The 14,954-nt window shown below is 47.6% G+C and overlaps 1 protein-coding gene across 1 annotated transcript in view; it reads left to right on the top strand.

Annotated features, from left to right (window-relative positions):
* Positions 1-14,954, top strand: part of B4GALNT3 (beta-1,4-N-acetyl-galactosaminyltransferase 3) — a 63,490-nt gene that overhangs the window by 741 nt on the left and 47,795 nt on the right. The gene's annotated exons all lie outside the window — the stretch shown is intronic.

Below are 14,954 nucleotides of genomic sequence, written 5' to 3'. Positions count from 1 at the left end.
AGTGCAGCAGCCGCGGGGGTCGGAGCGCGGCTTTGGCCCCCGGGAGCGGCCGGGCGCTGGGGCTTCCCTTCCCTGCTTTTGGCCTGCCTTTTGGCTCCCACCCCTCTCTGCCGGGAGACCTACTCAAAGCTGACCGTGCTGGAGCTATAGAGCCCGGAGCCGCGGCTTTGAGATGTCTGTCGTTCTTGGTGCGAACCTGTAAGGCAGCAAAGATGCTTTGAACGCGGCTTTGGTGCGAGGAGAAGGAGGGGATGCGCGCCCGGAGAGGCGCCCTGCCCGCCCGCTAACGGGCTCGCTGCCTGCAAACTTTGGGGAGTACAGCAGGGCTCAGGCAAAGTGCAAAGAGCTGCGCTTTGCTTTCTGAAATAGAGGAAAATTCTGTCAGTGTCGTGTGGCTTTTTGTGCTTCTCTTTTTTGAGTTAGAGAAAAGTTTCGAATGGCTCATGGTTTGGTAAAAGCCTCTGATGTTGCTGCTGTTTATTAAACCATATCGGTACTTGATACTAATCTAATTTGAAAGTATGTTTAACTACGTGTTAGTGTTTAACTGTTGATACTTTCAAGTATATTGGTGCTTTCATTACGTGTTATAAACCTCCTAATTTTTACTCCCACGAGTGAGGCTTGGTTTCAGTCTTAAAGCTTTGGACTGTGGCTGTGCAAGGAGCACCATGAATATCTACTCCCACAAAGTCTATTAAAGGACTTCAGCTTGTATATTTGTTCTGTATTATGCATGATATTAAGACTAAAAAGGCATATTTATTGTTCCAGCAGAGTACAGGTCTGATTTTTTTGGCTAAATCCTCTAGTAATAATCCTCTTTTTATGCTTGGTAGAATGAGAAGATGAATTGCCCTATGAGTCTATTTTGCATTATATCTTTCATGCAATCTCACCATGCCTTTTACTGTTAATAACTTTAGCAAAACCCCACCAAAAGTGCTTAGAGAAGATTTGTACAGGTGGGCAGAGGGCTTGTGTAGAAGCAAGGGAGGAAACAACTGAGAAGTATTTCAAATAGTGGTTATGAGGAGAGAGGGGCTGAGTCAGGTGCTTGGAGTTGCACAGCTGATGGTCCTTTCACTGCCAGCAATGCAGAGGGAGAAGGAGGGTGAAGCAGAGATGTGCAGCAGAAAACAACTTGCTTAGTGAATTGGATTGTTCCTCTTTGCTTTAAAACAGGGTTATTTTTACATCTCTGTTATAAAAGTCATTCTGTTTTAAGACTGAAACTGGAAACAGTGAGATGACTGCAGTTACTACCAACCAAAACAGAACATGAGCAAAATAATTGCATTCTACTAAAGTTCAATTATGTAAAATTCCAGATTCTCTTAAATCCACCAGAGATGTTGCTGTTCATTGCAAACAGGAGGTATTTAAATGCTGATGGAAAGGGTGGGAGGGTAAAATCCTCTGGCAGGCAGTTCCTCATGGCTTAGCATCACAGAGGGCTGTGGTCACACTGGGCACTTGGTGTCATGTTTTCTTGGCCTTGTAGCCAGAATCCTGGAACCTGCTAACAGGAGGAAGGTTAATCTGTGACCTTCCCCGCCCTTCCTCTTGCCCTACTGCCTCTAAAAGCCTGTTTTGTTTTAAGAGAAATCAGAAATCCGAGCAGAAGACAAATAGTATTTGTTTTCTTTTGGCTCTTACAACTAAGTAATATTTTCTTCTTTGGGGAGAGGCATGGCTGTGTTTGTGACTCCATGTGGTGACTCTTTCCAGGATCCTGTGAAGCTGAGAAGGGGGAGTGACTCTGCAAGGCATGAATAGTTTTTCCCTTGTTTTCTGCATTGTTTTCTGTTGCATGTCCCAGGTGGGAGCCCTATTGTAAGTCACTCCTGGGACCAACCAAGAGCTGCCACCCCAACTTAGCTGATGCAACAGTTATTAATGATAAAATACAAAAGCTCTTTATTGGGCAATTTTTCTAGACAAAAGGCTCCTCCATTGGGTCCAGAAAGGTGAAAAGCTGTTGGGCTTGAAAGGTCTGCAGGAGATCACTGTTTCCATCTCCTGTGCCTGTAATGGAGTTTCTTATAGCCTCCCTAAAAGGCATTATAGTACAGCCTGTGTATGGAAAGCCAAGTTTGTTATTCTCTTTCCAGAGAAGCGTGTCTTCCTCTTGCAAGGCTGTAAGGACTCAGAAAATACTGCTCTTCCTCTCAGCCCTGCATGAGATGGAGCACAAGCCCCTCTGATGCCCCCACACCATCCCTGCTCTCAAGTCTGTGTCTTAGAGCAAGTCTCCAGGCATGGTGGGTCCTCCTGGGCTTTGTACTCCTCTCCTCCTCTTACCCCCCAGGTCAGTGTGTGCTGGAGAGAGCAGATCAACACCCAGGGATGGGTGTTTGAGTAAGTGATGTTGAAAAATTAGGGTCCTGACTGTCCTCTCTTGAGGTGTTTGCAGCTCTGCTGTGCAGCAGAGTCAAGCAGGTAAAACAGTTTGGATAAAAGTGAATGAGGAGTTTAGGAGAATATCCTGTAATCATCAGTATCCATTGGCATTCATGATGCTTCATCACCACGTGCTGGGAGAGTCTCTGGCATGAGGAAAACTTTGCTGTAATGTTAAAGTGAAAGGTTGTGAGGGATCAGCCTGAGGTGCAGAACTCGTGCCTGGTGTACACCATGGCTTGGCATTTCTATGTGCCAAAGCTGATTGGGAAAGTTGAGCTTCCAGGGAGGTTGGCATGGGCTGGGCAGACACAGAGGATAGTATGGGGTCTTGTGAGTGATGGCTTTCCTTTGAAGGGGATGCTGAAATGAGTAGTTGGTCAGGTAAAGGAAAATATCTTGTTTTATTCCTTGTGATGTGAGTGTATTAAGATGATATTCTTACATATTCTTTCCAGGGAGCCTTGTTGGCAGGACTGTTTGCTCCTGGGTAGGAGGGTGTTTCTGTTGTGGGGTTTGCCTTCTGGTCCTTTTTATTTTTTTTTTTTAATTGAGCATGTTTGGCTGCTTTGCTGCTCAATAGGTGTTTATAGGAATCTTAAACATGTTTACAGCTGAGTGAAGAGAAACAAGCAGCCTGCTGTGAGCTGGAGATGGGCACACTCTCCTCACGTGGAATGTGGCCTGTTGTCATCCAAAACAAGTTGTAACAGGCAGGACACTGCCTCCCTGCCAGGAAACCCAGAGAGCTGGAGACAGTCTTATTTACTGCTGCTGCTGACAGGCACTAACCTCTCTGCAGTGGGCTCTCCACTAGGAATGTTTTCCTCATCTTTATGAGCTGCTACACAGCACAGTTTGCTCCTGCTGGAGTTGGGAAAACTTTATTATTTAAAGGGTGAATGAGGTGTTGGGGAGGGAGAAAACACAGAGGTCTGGAGAGCAAGTCCTGCATTCTGCCTTTACTGCTGTTATTCAGGGCAGGGAGAGGTCTTGGCTCAGGGAAAACCCTCGTCCCAAAACACTGCCACTTCCCAGAGCTGCTGCCATGCTGTTTGGATGGAAGAAGTGGTGGGTCTGACAACTCCTCCTGCTCCCTCTGTTTTTCTCTTCTGTGCCCAGCAGTGCCTCATCTTGCCCCCCTGTGCAGAAGGGTATGACTGAGGGAGTGAGGCTGGTGTCAGTGGGCTGTGTTTGCAAAAAAATCTTGTGTCAGCATAGTGAAAACACAGCCCCATCCCTGAAGAAACTTGGAGGTGAGGTCATTCCAGCCATTACTGTGCAGAATCTGTTTTTTCTGCTGCAAAGACCGTGGTATTTCAGGAGTCTATAAATCATTTGTATTGATTTCTTTTATTGCAGGTTGTGCTCAGTGTCACACTGAGCCAGGCACAGGGAAGGAAGGTGTTCAGGATCAGGTTGGAATCCTGGGAGGTGCAGCTTGTAGGAACAAGGGTTGGGGGCCCCTTTCTTAACTTGTCCTTCCCAGCTGCTTCGACCTACCCCCATTCCTCCACATTTGATTGTTGTGAGTAAATACCACTGGGAGTGTGTTATCTTCCTATCTTGGATTGTGGTGGTGGTTTGTGTCTCGTTTAGGGTTTCAGGCTGCTGCTTTGCTAACTCAGGAGTGCATATTCCCACTCTCTGAAGTGGAAAATAGGAGGGGCTCGGAAGAAACCATGGAGATGTACAAGTAAAGAAGTCCTTATGGCAAGACTTTCAACTCCCCAATATGTACATCTTCAGTATCCCTTTGCTTTCCCAGAACATTGGCTTCTTATGCCTGCACCATGATGAGTTCTGACCTTCAGGCATCCAGGCCACTACAGAGCAGTGCAAGTTGCCCAAATATTGATGTGAATGGGCAGGTGAATGTGCTTGTGTGAGAAAAGTGTCTCTGGCAGAAAGGTGAGGTTGGACATTTAATGTAATGTATCAACTTCCTCCTGTTGCCTGTGTGCGCACACCCCCTGAGGAGCACACCTACACCTGCAGGTTCATTCTCATGCTCATGGCTGGCTCCTGCAATCCCTCACACGCCATCTCTCCTGCCTGGGCACGCACGGTATCGCTCTCCTGCTGAGCTCATTGCCCCCGAGGTTCCTCAGTGCACGTGGGGAGAAATGGGGCCATGTGGTGTCTGAAGGGTGTATCTCCTCTCTGTGCAAGCTGCTAACCCACTTATCCCCCTCAAAATACACCCTGCTGAAGGGAAGGTCTGTGCCCTGAAGCCTTCATGTGGTGTTTGTGTGCTTGGAAGGACACTGGTGAGGCAGCGCCATTCCCAAAGCACATTGTGGGCCTATAGCTGTTGGGAGGGGGATGTCTGAAGTGTGTATTTCCTTTCTGTGCTGTTAACCCAGGTATCCCCCTCAAAACACCCCCTCCTGAAGGGAGTGTCTGTACCATGGAGCTTGCATGTGGTGTTTGTGTGCTTAGAAGGACGCTGGTGAGGCAGCGCCATTCCCAAAGCACATCGTAGGCCTGTATCTTTGAGGGGAGAGATGTCTGAAGTGTGTATTTCCTCTCTGTGCAAGCTGCTAACCCAGGTATCCCCCTCAAAGCACCTCCTCCTGAAGGGAATATCTGTCACGAAGCCTCCATGTGGTGTTTGTGTGCTTAGGGCACTTGTGAGGCCTTTGCTTACAGGGCAGCGCCATTCCCAAAGCACACTGTGGGCCTGTAGCTGTGGAGGGAGAGATGTCTGAAGTATTTCCTCTCTGTGCAAGCTGCTAACCCAGGTATCCCCCTCAAAGCACCCCCTCTGTACCATGAAACCTGCATGTGGTGTTTGTGTGCTTAGAAGGACACTGGTGAGGCTCACAGGGCAGCACCATTCCCAAAGAACACTGTGGGCCTGTAGCAGTGGAGGGGAGGGATGTGCCCTGCAGGCAGGGCAGGGTTCCTGCCAGGGGGTCAGGGTGACCAGAGCTGCTGGGGCATCCTGCTCTGTGTGTGTAAGGGGAGCCAGCATCCCCAGGTCGTGGTCACAGCACAGACTGCTCCCACAGGCTCCAGGGAGAGCCCAGGGTGTCACTGTTAGGCTGGACGTGACATACACACGTGATCAGGGTGTAAGAAGAAAAAAGATTTTTATTCTGCGTGTTCTCCAACTCTTAACAAAGCGTGATCTTCATTGGTGCAAAGTAGTAAACATCAATATAATTGACATAAGTTTTACAGAAATTTAATAAGGCATGTATACACATCTACTTATGCATGTAGTCTAGTTTACCAAAATTTTCATTTATCTTTTCTAATCTGTTTCCATGCTATGGACACACTCGAAAATCATCAATTGTTATTTCTTCTATTAACTCAGCTTTGCTTGCAAGCCAGCTGTCAAACACCTTCATACCAGGGTTGTAGGGAGCAATGTGGATCACCCTGAAGCTTGGTTGGGAGGTTCATTGGGGAAGGCCAGATCTCAGGTGGCTGTGCCATGCTTGTCCTGGGCCAGAACGGGTAGGTGCTGCAGGTAGGGTGTGAACCTGGTGCTTCTTCACCACTTGACTTCCAGTCAGGTGGGTGTTTGTTTTCTTGGAACTTGGCCTGCAGTTTGTCTGGCCTCAGCAGATCCCCAAATAATTTGCCAAGATTACATACCACCTTTATAAATAAACTCCTGTGTCATCTCTTCATGTACTCATGTTAACTATGACAGATTTATGTAGTGGTGTGCCAGAACAGCATGTATTCCTGCGTACACCTTCCTGTCACGAGTGGGACTGGATTAGAATAGCTTGGCTCTCACAGGGGTGCCCTCCTGTGCATCTCCCTCACATCACAGGGGGAGGGCAGAGGAATGATGGCAGAGGAATGATGCTGTCTTCTGGAGATGCTTCTGTGTGCTGCAGTAACAGAGAGGCTCTGCCTTCTCCCACCTGCAGGTCCAGGCAGACGTGAGGGAAGGTGGACATCATCTTTCATCTGGTGGTTTGAAATTACTGACATCTGCAGGATGGAGAAAGGCAGGATGCTCTCCCGAGGACAGAGACTGCCCTGTAGGTTCTGGCAGTTGGGAGTGGAGTAATTATGGGTTCTTCCTCCTACCCTCAGGAATTTATATATTTTGTTGCCCTTCCCTTTCCTATTTGTTCTTGCTCTGCACTGATGTTGCCTCTCACAGTCACTTCCCAATTCCATTGCTTTTTTTTTTGACTTGCAGTAATAGCTGAGAAGGACTTTCCAGAAAAGGAAATAAGCTGGCTGATTTACATGTGGTGTGAGATTTCAGAAAGAGCCATGTGCCTTGGGTGGAAACAGTTGTGAATCTGGGCTGAGGTGGATACTCACCCTTTTCATGTCGAGTTGGAAATGATGTTAGAAATTCATAGCCTGTGTGTATCATGAGCCAAGCCAGAGTGCACTGGGATCTTGACCAGAGCTGCTCTGTATTTCTGTTTTCCTGAGAAGACTTTCCCGTGCCAGAGTGCAAAGGCCTTTGATGTTCCTGTTCTGGAGAGAGTTCCTGATGCTTTGAGATGCTTTGATGGTCTGGGATTGTGCTGACATTAAGTTCTCCTAAGACATCACAGGAAAATAATTCGTGTTGCCATAATAAATAATTTAAATCAACTACACAGGATAATAATATTCAAGCAGTCAGTCTTCAAGATCTTGAATCATTTTAGACCATCCAAAGATTTTGGGTGGACTTGAGTCCCCTTGAAGCATCAGTGCCCCATAAAAGATTGCTGATTCTGATTTTATAATTTCCTAAGGCTTAGTTTTTTAAGCATTCTGTATTTCTCATTTGAGTTGTCCTGGGGGTTTTTTGAGGGAGAAAAGAGGTCAATGTGGGTTTTTTCCACCCAACTTCTAAAAGAAGGTGATTAAGCTGTCACAGATTACTTTATAGTTAGGCCTGTGGCAAAATTATCACGTCTGGGGCTATTTTTCCTTTTCTGTGTCACTGTTTTCCATCAGAGATACAAATGGCAAATCCCAGGTCTTTGCATCATCCATGGGGCTTTCCCTTCTTACTCCAGTGACCTCGATGTTAATTTCTGATAGTTCAAATATTCTTTTTTTGTTTGTTTTTATCAGTTGGAAATTGACAGCCAGTGCTAGTCAGTAATGTAAAAACACTGAATACAGATCAAAGGCTTGACTATAACGGGCATGTGTTGTCTTTTGGACTTTCTTTTCCTCATGTGTTCCGAGTTGTGAGCATTAGGAGCTAGTAGCCTTACGTGGCAGCCCGTGTTTCACTGAAATATGTAAATTCACACTCACTAAACAGTAGTTCATTGTCACGTACTGTTGTATTCCATTCACCAGTAAAAGTATTTTTATCTCTGTCATTGCTTGTGATGACCACAGAATTACCTAGTAGAGCTCTCTTGGAGTGGGGATAATCTATCTGTATTTATGATATGTGTATTTTTTCCTGCCATTCTAAATAAGTCTTTTTACCTCTCCTTGAAGAGGCTATTTATTTATTTCCATGGCATTAGTGTGGGCTTGGCCCATATGTTTGGTGTTGGCAGCTCCCAACAGCTTTCTCAGAGCTGCCACTCATTTGAGCCTAGTTAAGATGTCTGCAGCCCTTCTTGTAAATCCTTCACTTCCTAAATTAGTTTTATTTATATTTCATAATGCAATTTTCTGTAAAATTGCAGTAGTCATGTCTGGGTGCTATTAACCCCATCTGAGCTGCACAACAAAATTTATAATGGGCTGAGAAGATCCTGTCCAGACCACCCTGTACTAACACCCTCCACTACCTGCTGCAGTAGCTCACTCTGCAGTAGCTGCCACAGTCCATGTTTTCTTGTAAGTAGCCCAGTTGGGAGTGTTTTGTTTGTTTTCCATCAAAAATTCAAAATAAGCCATCTGCCAAAACCAAGTTTTTCCATTGAACCTGACTGGACTATAATTTCCAGAGGTGTACCTTGGTAATAATTGTCTACTTTGCATAAGGAGTAAATAGCAATTGCAAAATGAGGCTTCTCCCTTGTCTTGAAAACATCAGTGCATGCTTGTGTCAGAGTAAATTCTGTGACCAACAGTTCTGCCCCACAGCCTGTACTCTCACACCAATGGGAGGGAGTAGTTAGCTGCATCTACTTGGAAATTCAAAGTAACATCTAAGCCGAGGGGTTAAGAACAAAGGCATTATTAAGTTCTTTCCCAGCTCATGTGTTGCTTCTTTTTCTTGTTAGGGGAACAACAACAACAAAAAGGCAGTGAGAAGGTTTGTTTTTACATCAAGGGTAGAGCAAGGGTGAACCTCTGTGAGACTCCTGTTGTGCCAGCACAGTGGCCAGAGGGAGGCTGAGCCTCATCTCCCTTGGAGCACCTCTGCTGAGTGTGGAGAGCTGAACATTTGCAGGGAATTGCATCAGTGGGGGGGGTCACAAAGGACCACATTCCCCCTCCCTGTTCCCCAGAATCTTGTAGGCACCATCTCATCCAGGGAATCTCAGGCATGGGCTGAGGAAGAGGCTGGAGCCTAAAGCATTTGAGGGGAGGTGGAGGGCAGCCCAGGAGGCAGCAGAATGGTGTGATCTCCAGGCAAGGGGTAGGATGTGCAGGTGGGATCCCCAGGAAAGGGGCAGGATGTGCAGGTATGATCCCCAGGAAAGGGGGTGGGATGTGCAGGTGGGATGTGGAGGTGTGATCCCCAGGAAAGGGGCAGGATGTGCAGGTGGGATCCCCAGGAAAGGGGTCCTTCACCCCCTTCCCAGCCTCTTCCTTCTCTCACAGTGGATCATCTTTCATGTCACAGGTATCCCAGCTTCCCAAACAGCCATCCTTGGCCATATAATTGCCTCATGCTGTGAGCCACCTTGCTGCCTTCTGTTCTGGGCCCCATAACCACAGGGACTGTGGCTGCTGACCCACAACTCCCTCAGGTTCCAGGGGTGTTCAGAACAGAGGTGTCCCACAGCAGCAAGGCAAGTGGGTGCCCACTTTTTTGTGGGAAGGCAGATAGGGACACAAAGGAAAGATGAGAGATGCCATCAGCTGCGTGGTAGCAATGTAAAATATATGCATGGATCTAAATTCATATGGGTTCTAGAAAGATTTTCAGCACTAAACACAAGCCTGAATGGTGGTTTGTGGAAAAAAAGGTGTTGCCAAGCTGGTGCTTGGTTTGTCTCCATGTGCTGGCTGCACCACCAGCTGTAAGCGCCTGCACCCCCAGGAGTGGTTTGGTGTGGACCATCATTCTCCTCTCCCCTCTCAGGCAGGGGCAAAACCCTTTTTATACAGGTCTTAATTAATCAGGACCTAAGCAGTCCTGGGTTTGTGGGATGAGGAGCACAGCAGAGCTTGTTTCATCACCTTTCTTTGTCCGTGTGCCTTGGCTGCTCTGTCTCTGTCACCAATTCCCAGGGCCATTCCTGATCCTGCTCTTTTTCAGCTGCTTCCTCAGTCAGGAAGAACTTTTTAAGTTGCATGAGTTGAAGGCCAGTTGTCCTGCTCTGTGTTTTGCTATGCTGGGAGCTTATTTATACTTGAAAAGATGTATTCTAATTCTGTCTCTGCTGTTTTGGTTACTTTTTCTTCAGGGAATTGCGCACGCTTTGTGGGACCAGGGTTTGACAGAATTTAACCTTGGTAATGGGTGTTTTCCTTTTCCATGGAATTACTGGCTGTAGCTGATGATCTCTATTTACTTGTTCACATTGCTCACCTGCTCCAGTAGTGGAGCTAAGGTTGCCAGCATTGAGCCTGAATTTAATTTGCTTTTTCTGCCAGTGCTTTTCATGCATTGGCAGTTTCTCTGTTGCTGACATGGTGCTGCTCACCTCCAGCTGATAAATGCTTCCACCTTTCCCGTTCCTTTCCCTTCTCCCTGAGCCCTCATCTTCATCCCTGCTGCTGCCCTGAAGAAGTGCTGATGTTGGTGGCACAGCTCTGCACGTGTGATTCCTCCCAACATACCCCCCTTCCTTGCAGGTCTCTCAGGGCTTTTCCACGCACATCTCACTTGCTGCAGTGGGGAAGAGGGTCCTTGGTGTGTGCTGGGGGGGGCAGGGGAAGGTGCACTCCCTCTTTGAACTCCTGCTGTACCCTGCCTCAGTCTGGCCAGTATTATTTCAGTTTGTCTGAACTGTCTGATCACTGTCTGCATTCCATCAGCTCCAGCCATGTGGCCGATTTCCTTTGCTTTGCAAATTGTAATTGCTCTGCCAATTAACTCTGGGTCTTCCAGTACACTTTCTTGAGTGCTTTTTCCCAAAACTCCATGCTTCCCAAAAGGCATGACTAGTTGGGGGTTTTTTTCCTGTTTTTTTCGTTTTGTGTTTTTCTTTTTTTGGTTGTTCCTTTTTGGCTTTTTGTTTTGTTTCGGTTTTCTTGTTTTGTTTTTGGTAGGGTTTTTTTTGTTGTTTTTTTGTTTATTTTTAAATATTCTTTGTAAGTTTTGTTTTCACCTTTTTCTTATAACTCTTCGTTTGAATTTGGTACACAACACAGGCAGATCAAGGAGGGAAAGAAGCATTTTAGCAAGTTTGGCAGCTCATGCAGAAGTAGAGGAAGAAAGAAAACTGGAAGGTAAAATTAGCAGAAGAGGAACCATTTGAAAGTACAGATGACAGGAATTATTTAACAAAAGTAAGGAGTGGCTAAAAATGGGACGTAGTGAGACGAGTGTCAGAGCAGAGTGATCAGAAAATGCCAATGGCCCCTAAAATATTTTAATGTGTAAGGAACTGAAGGCTAGTTTAGAAGGAAATACTTGGGGTTTCAGTGGAGCAGAGAGGCTGGACCAGAGATCAAAAAGAGAGATGTAGAAAGAAGAGGGCACAGAATAAACCACTATTTTAGGTTTAAAAGAGGTGGAGGAAAATACAGGGATAAAACTTAGAGAAGCTTGTAGGAATCATAAGCTTCTCTACCAGGATGGTTAAGAATGTATTTGGTGCCTTGAAAATCAGTAGCATGATGGCTTTTTGCTGTGGTTGGTATCTGTGTAGGGCATTGTGCTCAGTGCTGCAGATGCTGCTCTTGACTGGCAGAGTGTGGTTACCTGGTTTGTCCTGGGTGTCAAACAAATGCTCAGCACTTTGTCAGTTTTTTCTGCAGAAAAAGATTTGCTAATATAGTCAGGAATTTTTTATGTATCCCTCCTCATTTGCAAAGGATGTAAAGTCCCTTTTCTCAACGTACGGTGAAAATTGAATAAGAGATGCTTGGTTTGCACATAGTCCTATGGTTCATGGTCAGGTAACATTTAATCCAGAAACTCTCTGAATTTGCTGAGGTTCATGCCACCTCTGCTCCTTTCATAATCCTTGGGGCCCCCTTCCTGTCTTGCCATGCCTTTTGGGGCTTTTCCTCTTTCACAGAGGGATAGGGGCTGTTTGCTGGAACCAGTGCAAGTTTGCGTCTGGACACGAGGAAATTCTCCCTGCTCACCTCCCACCCTGAGCACTGTTTCACACATCAGGGTCTGCAGCATTGCAGACTCAGCAGGGAAGGCTTCCCATCCCTGGGTAAGGATTCTGTGGCAGGCAGCATGCTGGAGAAGGGACTATTATGGGAAGACCAGGCTCTCCTATGAGCAGTGTTGATGCTTGTTCAGCATGGCATGCTGGCATCCAAGGTGCACCACCTCCAGGAGTGCCCCGAAATGTGTAAAACTCGTGGCATCCTGTTGCAGGTTTGCAGCCTCAGTTATTCCTCTGGGCAGAACAAGAGTCCCCTGGGAGCTGCAGTTTGTCCTTGCTCCATCTCTCAGCCATGGGGAGGGATTTGCCTCAGCCCACATCAGTGTGGCACGCCCTGCCTGCTTGCAGCCTCCACCTCTGTGCTGCCCTGCTCTCCACAGCTGAGCTGCTGCTGCTGCCTGGGTGGAGAGGCAGAGGCTAAAATTAGCAGGGAGCTCTTCTCTTGCCAAGTGCTGTATCTGACCCAGCTGGGCCTGGCGGGGTAGAGAGGAAAACACTCTTAAATCTCTCCACACAGAGCACCCTGCGTGCCTGCTGCCTTCTGGGAGGGCTCCCTGCAAGGGATGCCTTGCCCTGGGTGTGCTGGAGCAGTTGGGAGAGCAGGGTAGTGCCAGGACAGTCCTGGGACATGGTAGGAAATCCTGATTCTCAGAACTCTGTCTCCTTGTTGTTCTCCTTTTGAATATCATATAAACAGCTGGGGAGGCCAGCTCTTGCTCCTGGGCACTTTCAGAGCTTCAGGCGTATCCTCGCTTGTGGAAAGGTTTTCTGGGCAAATGAGGGGTTTGGCTGCCCTAAGAAAATTAGTGTCTATTCACCACTGCCAGCCTGCCAGAACAAGCTGCTAGAGATTTCACTGTCCACCCTAAATGAGAGCTAGTTTGTTCTGTATTACAGGGTGGCCTGCAGGAGGGGCCATGCCTGGTGGTCACAGCACATATTTGGGTGAACAGGGACCTAGGCGAGCCTTGTCTCTGCTGCTGAGCAGCCAAGGCTTTGGAACAAGCTGCTTTGACCTCCCATGCCTCAATTAGGCTCTATGTCAAAGGTGTCGGTGACAATTGTTATTTATTCTTTTAAAATACTTAATTTTCATGAATGAAAAAGCATTCACTGGGCTCCAAATGCATTCAGTGCAAGGGAAGAGCCTCTTGTTTCATTATTCTGTGATGCTGGTTTGGCTTCCCTAGGCATGCTGCCGCCCTGCCTTTTGTGAACCAACTCTGCCATTGTGTGTAAAGCAGGGGCAGGGACTTGTCTGGGCCCCCAGAATAGAGATCTCATCTCTGACCTTTCCCATTCATTGCACTTGCCTGAACTGCACAGCCTGGGGCAAAAATAGGGGTGGAAGAATGCAGCTGAGCTGAGGAGTTGGTCATTAAACCCTTTTCCTTTAATTCCTTTAGTTCCTTATTCCAAGGCCCTTGGGTAGAGCTGTCTGCAGTGGATGCCAGGGCAGCACAATGGCAAAGTGTGACCATTCCAGGGAGAACTACAAAGGGGGACAGTCTGAGGGACACCATGGGTGTGGTGGAGCAAAATGAGCCCCTCTTGACAGCCTAAAAAAGGTCAGGGTCAATGTTAACATGGTTTGCATTGGGATTTGGGTTTTATCTGCAATAGGTGGTGGGCCCTGCTTCTAGGGAAAGCTGGGCCAGCTGCAGGAAGAAGAAAAGAAAGGAGGAAAGCATGTTCACAGTCTGTCTGGTGACTGTTCGAAAGGGATGTGAAATTCCCCCTTTCCTGCAAATCGCAGAGATATTTGGGATAGCTGCACTAACTGTCTTCTGCCTCTGCCCAGCCAGCTTGGAAAGTGTCCTCTCTGTATCTGGAATTGTACAGATGATGTGTGCCAGCCCTCTGCCAGGTCTCCATCACCTCAGATGGGCAGGGAAGAGAGAGAGCTCCAGGAACTGGAGGGAATGACAGGGTCCCTTCTTGCTCCTGTCTCAGCTCTAGGCACAGGTGCCTCTCTCCTCTGTGGTTTGATGCTGGTGAAGTAAAGGAAACAAAATTGTCAAGTGAGTCTCTGGCTTCACTTTCCTTTTCCCTGCTGGAGGTGGAGTGAGCACTGTCTGTGTGAAGGACATCAAGGTATTTTTGGCATGGGTGAAGAAAGGCAGAGTATAAAATCTATGGGCAAATATGCCTCCTACAGCTGCAAGAGGACTTGCTCAGGGCTACTGTTTCTGCTGGAAAGGATTTATTTGCCTGAAACCCAGCAAGGTGAAGAAAGCACCACTTCCTTTCACCTCAGGCTGGGGAAGAAGGCAGCTGTGTCTTGCTCTTCCCCCTCACACAGATCTGGAAAGTCCTAGCAGAGGTTTTTTCCTGGTGCTGGCAGCTCCTGGCTCTGGGTGCTGGCAGTGGCAGTGCAGGAGGGCTGGGCTTGGAGCAATCCTGTGGGGCAGTGATGCTGCTGGGCTGGGGGCTTAAGGCCTTTGTGTCACTTCACCTCACAAGCCTGAGGATGCACTTGCCTTTTCCTAGATGAGTCCTGCTCTGTGATGGAAAAGTGACTTTTTCCTGCACTTGCTGGTTACAATGAGAGTGACCTCCTTGCCCTTTGTGATCATCGTTTACTGAGAAGTGGGTGAGGTGCTTTTTCCATGTTCCCTTCCCCTTGCTGAACTCTGGTTTGATGCTGACTACTGGCAAAAATACAAATTCCTAAGCAGACAGCCACTGGGAATGGCCTGCTTTTGCTGTCTGAGGCTGTCCAGGAGGAGCCTGTGCTCCAGCTCTGGGCTCCCCTGTCTGTACCAGTCAGGCTGTGAGCATCGCTGCCCAGGGCCCTGCAGAGTTGCTGGGAAGATGCTGGGTGACATCAAGTGCTTTAGGCACCGTGCAGTTGGCTCCCTCTCTGCCCTGGAGAAGGCATTGGGAAGGGACTGGTGCTTCCCTGAAGCTGGAATAGCATACCTTGCCAGCACTTGGGCTAATGAAGGAGGGCTGCAGTATGACTTGGGGGGTGCCCCTGTGTTCCCTGTGCTAAATTCAGCTCTGCAGCCAGTTTGTTTAAAATTCACCATTGCAATATTTTGCTGCCTTCCCTCTGGAGAGCTGGGCATTTACAAGGTCTGCAGAGATCTCTGCTTGAAGTTAAGCTGCTAAAATTCTCAGAGATGCCTTTCTTGGGTTCAG

The sequence above is a fragment of the Geospiza fortis genome, unplaced genomic scaffold (genome assembly GCF_000277835.1).
Source record: "Geospiza fortis unplaced genomic scaffold, GeoFor_1.0 scaffold10, whole genome shotgun sequence".
Classification (NCBI taxonomy): domain Eukaryota; kingdom Metazoa; phylum Chordata; class Aves; order Passeriformes; family Thraupidae; genus Geospiza; species Geospiza fortis.
Note: the sequence above shows the minus strand (reverse complement) of the source record. Positions and strands in the feature narration are given on the sequence as shown.